Source organism: Musca vetustissima, unplaced genomic scaffold (genome assembly GCF_032173495.1).
Source record: "Musca vetustissima isolate MV318-11 ecotype Yass unplaced genomic scaffold, APGP_CSIRO_Mvet_v1 utg20051, whole genome shotgun sequence".
NCBI classification, from domain to species: Eukaryota; Metazoa; Arthropoda; class Insecta; order Diptera; family Muscidae; genus Musca; species Musca vetustissima.
The window spans coordinates 67897-75429 of NW_026879680.1; positions in this window are offsets into that span (position 1 = coordinate 67897).

The window sequence follows — 7533 nt, forward strand, 5'->3', positions numbered from 1 at the left end:
AGTTCAAATTCGAAGATGTGGAGGGTATAAAAAAATATTCGATATAGATCAATTTTTACATATAAGACCCGCCCCATTTTTGGTAATTTGAAGGTTGAGAATGCAACTATCCTATAAGTTTTACCCTCTAAAAAATTTCAGAGAAATTTCTATTTAGAACCATTTTTTAGTCAAGTCCCCTTTAAATGTCCCGCTCAATATTTGAAACTGAGTCTGTGAGATTAATTTCTATAGGAAACAATGTTTTCACCAAAAAGGAAATCTTCCAGATTCCAAGGTTTTTCTTTAGAACAAAAGCCCTAAGATGAACTGGTGGTCTCAGATCAGTTCAGAAATCGGACGCCTACGATCAACTGAGGACATTTTTTATAGGAAAAATCTTCAGTTGATCTTTTTTATAGAAAAAATTCGGAGAAATAAGGACATTTTTCTCCCTATTCGGAACTGAGGTTTTCGAGATTTTTTCCTATAGAAAATAAATACCTTCAATTGAACTGAGATCTTCGATTTTTTTCCTATAGAAAAAATTACCTCTGTTGTATTGAGGTCTTCGAGTTTTTTTCCTATAGGAAAAAAATGTCTTCAGTTTAGTTAAGGCACTCGGAATTTTTTCTTATAGAAAAAATGTCTCAATTTAACTGAGGTCTTCGAGATTTTTTCCTACAGAAACAATGCCTCAGATACACGAGATCTTCCAGATTCTTTCCTATAGACAAAATGCCCTCTATAAAAAATATTATGCCTGCAAAGATATTTTCCTATTAAAAATGTCTTCTAAGTTTATCGGAGAATATATAGGGAAAATGTACTCACTTCGATTTTAGTTCCAATCTTCGTAATTATTTTTATAGACAAAAAAATAAAATAAAAATCTCTTTGCAACAGGAAAAATGTCCATACATTAACTGTGTTCTTTCTCAGTAATACTGATTTTCTCTGTTGAAGTTAAGTGTCCAATTTTGAGTTTGAATACAACCCAAAAACCAGCACTCCCTCAAAAAACAATTCAGAAGATCGACCCCAACGGTATCCATTCTCCGACGACAGCACTTGTCCATGAATAATTTTAACAAAACATTTGCTTCAAACTTTTTAACAACAATAAAAACATACAAGCAACAACAACAATGCCGAACAATAAACACAAAATATAAATTCATTCAAATGTAACCAACTTTAACTTTAGCCACAATTCAATGATTATTTTGTTCTTGTTGTTGTTCTTTTTTTATAGTTTTATGCTCGGCATTTATTAAGGCTAGTAACTACTCTCTCCACCGTCCCATTAGCTACCGTATACAGCGAGAGATAAAAATATCTAATAAAAGCGCACGCCAAGCATAAATGATCAACGCTAACAGCGACTGCCACCGACAAACGCATGATAGTGGCGCTGCGTCATTTCACATGGCCTGATCAGGTGCCAAATGGGGGGACGTTTTATATTGACAATTATTCAACGGCAAACGGCGGCAGTTAGCCAATTCTATGCGAACAATAATCAGAGCGACCACCACCGACGCAATTAAAAAGATTACACATACACACACAGACATATCGTACGATTTGTTGTTCTGCGTCTGTAAGCAGTGTTGTTGGAATTTCTAAAGTAATCGGGTCTGATATGGAATAAAACAATTATAATAGTAATATACAAAATTACTTCGAATACCACAAACATCCGATATGACGTCTAACATGATATTTGGGATTGACTCATTCTTTATGAACCTATTTATTTCTTCATAGATCCCGCACAATTTGACAATCACTCAAGGTCAAATTTATCTCTTCACGATTTTTCATATATATATTAGCACTCATACATCGAGATAGCTTTTTCAAATACAGTTTTCGCTAATATTGATAGGGATTTTTCCACTTGAAAAACTGCCAATTCGACCTTATGACATGTGAGGGAATATACACTTTGATATAGCAACAAATATGCCAAATCAAAATATTGCCATAAGACCCCATGTTTCTTTGGACAAAATCCATTTCAGATAATTTGGAGTCGACTTACAAGTCTGGCTGACTGGTTCGCATGTACCTCTCGAAGGAAGTAACAGATTTCATTCCAACCTTGCACATCATAATATTTCTTCTAAACTTAAATGAAATTTTTTTTCTGAAAATTATTTTTATTATATCATACAAACGGACTATCCGATTTGAATCAAACTCTGGAAAACCTATTATTTTTATCAAGCCTAGATCCTGCCCCAAGATTTTAAATTTTATATGTAAAGAACGGATTATCCAAACTTTGCTCATTGTAATATTTTTACCTACCCTCTATCGAAATCGAAGATGAGAGCCATCGGACTTATGGGTCTACTCCTTCTAGTACCTCTCCCCCAAAGGGTTGAAAACTAGTTAATCGCATATGGAGCTAGCGGCATATCCAATTACATCCAAAATTTGCACATGGTAATATAGTTACCGTAATTATACCAATTCAATATTAACATAATAGAGTGTCGATTTTGATCCGCATGACGTCCCCGTGAGTACTAGAAACGAGTGCATAGGCATTTGCTCCCGCCACCTACTCTATCATACAATTCTCATTTACGTTGTGACTCCGCAAACTGAAGTATTTCACTTTCATATACTGAGGACGGCTTGTCATTGCATAGGCTTGCTATTTTGTGTTGTGGATGTTCATTGCACTTACGATCATTCACAATTCTTTTGGGTGGCGGCTACATAAATACATCCACACAGAGGCTTCGGCTTACTGTTCCACACAGAGACTTCGGTCTACTGTTCCACACAGAGGCTTCGGCTTACTGTTCCACACAGAGACTTCGGCTTACTGTTCCACATAGAGACTTCGGTCTAGTGTTCCACACAGAGGTTCGGCTTACTGTTCCACACAGAGACTTCGGTCTACTGTTCGTAGTTAGATATAGTAGATTGTACGAGAATGTAGTCAGTAAGGAACTACTAACATCGTTCCCGACCACCGTTAAATCATCGTTGCCGATCATCGTGCTGATACCCGACCACCGTTAACTCGTCGTTGCCGATCATCGTACTGACACCCGACTGTGATCATTCCCGATCACCGTCAAGTCGTCGTTGCCGATCCTCGTACTGACACCCGAAAACCATCATTCTCGACCACCGTTTAATCATGGTGTTGATACCCGACCACCGTTAACTCGTCGTTGCCGATCATCGTACTGACACCCGAAAACCATCATTCCCGACCACCGTTAAATCATCGTGTTGATATCCGACCACCGTTAACTCGTCGTTGCCGCTTCCGACATTCACCACTCCTGACCACCGGTGAATCATCATTGCCGATCATCGATTCCGACTCCCGACAACCATCATTCCAAATCACCATTAAATCGTCGTAGTCGCTCCCGATAATCGCCGGCATATTAAACCACCCGAAATCAATCATTTGTATCGCATTTATATATAAACACACTAGTATTAAAATCAATAAACATCAGATTTTAACCCCAAAAGGGAGACACTAGTCTTTTCAATCAGTAAGGTTTTGTGCCGACGAGAAAATCACGTTACAAGCGCCCATTCCACACATTTATGACGTTGAGAATGCTCAACTGGTATCAGTTTTTGCGTGAGCTGCACTTTATATGATGTTTATTATTGGCCTGAAGAGCTAGTAACAAACAATTGGATATATCGGATCAAGATTTGGTTCACCTCCCATATACAATAAAATCCCGTTAATTCGTAACCCCGCAAATTTGTAAACCCCGCTTATTCGTACCAAAACCTCAGTCCCTTGAAAATATGGGATAATCGTAGTAAGCAGTGGCGAAAAAATTGTTATGACAAATTGCTATCAAATCGATCCATCTGCCCTCACATATATTCTTCAAAAGAGGGTGGTCATCATGAGAATTCCCCGCCGCAGTACTGCAAAGAAGTAAAAAACGGAGTTAAATTCAAGGAGCTTGAGCAATCACTTATCGCACGGTTTCACCAAAGTCAAATGATTGTGCCAATTGGAGGACGGACAAACGTATATATTGTAAACGTATATATTCGGATCATAAATGCCACCTGTACTTTGTTCACAATTTAAAATGGACAGACAGACAGACGGACGGACGTTTCCATTGGCCTGTTACAAACATATGCACAAAGACATAATACCCCGTACCACAGTGTGGTGAAGGGTATACAAATAAATACCGAGGAAAAGGAAACAGGTTATCTAAATTTTTGAATCGGATTTTCAGATAATAAAACCGGTAATAGTCCGGATCAATAAATTTAGAACGGTAGTTCTGGTTTATCTGGTTTATTTATTATGTGTATTACTTTGATAAACCAGAACTACATGGTTGCAAACATAATCGCTTCTGATTTACGTTACCTTTTGTGGAATGTATAATACAAATCCCATAGACAGGTCTTTCATATAATCAAAGTGGGTCTTGATAGCACTGGCGAAGACCATGCAAGGAACGATGAAATAATATGCAAAAAATTATCCTTCACCAATAGTGTCATGTATTCCTTCGTACAAATAATTATGTAGCAAAAGTGACCTTCATTCTATAGACTATAGGGTTCATTTAAAATGATGTGGTTTTAACTATAACGTCACAAAAAATATTCGAACTTTTTACAAAAACTCTCCGCATGTTAAGCTCTTCTTAGCGAGAGAAAAAACCTCCCTCAATTTATGCGCACAATACCATTCATGTCTATTACCATTACTGACTGACCGACCACTTTTTTGTTACCATTGTTACGACGCATTGTATTTACGAACATGCTCGGCTCTGCTGTTACGATCAATTGCCACTTTACATAGTAAATGGGAGAAGCTTTGACGATGGGTGGATGGGTGGGTGCTGCCTGGGGTGGAGGTGACAATGACAAAATATCTATTGGAGTTGAAAGGGCTTTTGATTAAATTCTAGTTGAGCAGCAGCACATGCCACAAAGAGTGAGTATGAGTGCGTGTGTGTGTGTATGTGTGTGGTGTTCCACCATAGATTATGGTTGTCATGGAGTGACAGAGCGCTTGTTCGTTGGTCATATCAGTTGTGATCGCCAATTGTTTATGTGAATGGATACTGTCGTCCATGGTTTGGGATGGATGTTGAGCACTTGCAAGCATGCATGAGGTTTGTTGTTGTTCGGTTGGACTGATGGTGATGCCAATGCTGTGCTGATGTTCTTCTATACAATTCTTTTGTTGTTTTTTTTCGTTGTTACTGTCGCCGTTATTGTTATTGTTGTCGCACCATATGTTCTGCTGTGCTGTAGGTTATTCTGTAGTTTACCTGGAAATGGTAATGGAAGTTGAGTTGGAGTTGATGTTCTCTTGATGATGATGGCGATGGCGGTAGTATTAGTGCAGCTTATTGCCATTGTTAGTTGCTGTTTTGTTTTTGTAATTTTTTTGTTTAGTTGGCGGCAATAATTTTGATTATGGATTTTTCCTCCATTATGTAGATTGGTTCCATTGGAGTTTATTAACATTGTTGATGGACAATAATTTCAGTTCAACGCGAAATTCCCTAACGATCAGTCGAGTTTTACTCCGCCAAAAGTTCGGGCTTTTCAGACAGTTGGGAAAATTAACAAAAAAACTTTTTTTTTATAAATTAATTTTTAAATCAGTGAAAGGATATTCGATATATCCTTGGTAAACATATAAAATACTATTAATTTATATACGTAATAATATAATAGAAATAGAATAAAGATATCGCAACATAATAGTAAACCAAAATTACAAAAACAAACCAAGTGAAAATTATAAAAAAGTTATACAAAATACATATCTGTGTAAGTGCTCACAATTTATTGAATAAATCCAACAGGATTTACAAATGTAAAAAAAAACGAAATATAAACGTGATTGATTTATGTACAACTAGTTACAAATTTATATGTACAAATTTGCATATTAAACAATTATAATAAAAAATCTATTTTTCTGAATCGTATAACCTGAGCTGAGAATACAATTTTGAAAATAAATAAAAATATTATTGAAGCAAGAAACAATATCATAAACTTACATTTAAAAATACTGGGTAAGTATGTACGTGCCTATGTGAAGTGTACAGGCAAAATAAAGCAACAACAACAAAGTTCAATGTTCGAGCCTGTCTTGTATTTCGTATGTTCGTTTACTATGTCGACACATATCTAACGAAATCTTATGCAACAGATTTAATACAGGATTATATCAAAAAGTTTACCCACGACATTTTATCAAACTTGTTAAAGAATAACTGAGAGAAATCAATAGAACGGCTTCTATATAATCAGTAATTATAACTCCAACATTGTATGAAATACTGATACCAGATAGACCATAGTGTATTGGCGAAAACCTAGCATAAATATCACCAAAACCTAGCATAAAATGTTACATTGAGAGATCGATGTAAATAGGGAAAATGCGTCATTTTACAGCGTCTATCAATTTAAAAGAAACCAGTAAGGAAAGTAGTGAAGTCGGACGGGGCAGACTATATGATACCCTTCAACACTTTGGATGGCGTCCTAACAGACGTCGCATTTTTGAAGAACCATTAACATGAAATTGGATCCATAAACATGTCAATCTGCAAACCATACAAAATTTTCATTTTGTCAGATATAGAGTTGCTTCCTTCAATGGGACAAAATTATGTAAATCAATGTAAAGCAAATATCATTCGGACACCCGTTGATTTTTTTGATAAAAATCTTAAAACATGAGGAGTTTGGTGCACCATTTACTTAAAATCGGACGAAAATATATAAAAAAGCTATATCGAAATCTAAACCGATTTTATGGAAATTTGTCACAGGTTAGGTTAGTATGTTTTGTGCATATCGGTCACATTTTGTGTTATTTGTGCAACATTTACTTAAAATTGGTGTATCATTTACTTAAAATTGGTTCGAAGTCTAAACCAATTTCCAAAAAAAAAATTCCACACGCTAGGTTATTTTAACTTCAGTACGTTGTGTAAAATTTTGTGTTAATCGTCCTAAATTTGGTTCTTTCGTGCACCACTTATTAAAAATCGGACGAAATTATATATTGAACGAAAATATGTATGGGAGCTATATCTAAATCTGAACCGATTTTCATGAAACTTAAAACACATCTTTCTAGGCTTAATTCAGTACGCCGTGCCAAATTTAGTGCAAATCGAAAGATATTGGTGCACCATTTATATTAAATCGGACGAAAATATATATGGGAGCTATATCTAAATCTGAACCGATTTTCACAAAACTTAGCACACATCATTCTAGGCTTAATCCAGTACCCTGTGCCAAATTTCGGGTAAATCGAAAAATATATAGGGACTTTGGTGCACAATTTACCTTAAATCGGACGAAAATATATATGGGAGCTATATCTAAATTGGAGCCGATTTTCCGGAAATTTGACACACATCATTTTATCCCTAATTCAGTACGCTGTGCCAAATTTCGTGCACTTTGGTGCACCAAGTAAATATATATGGGAGCTATATCTAAATCTCAACCGAATTTTCACAGAACTTGGCATACGTCATT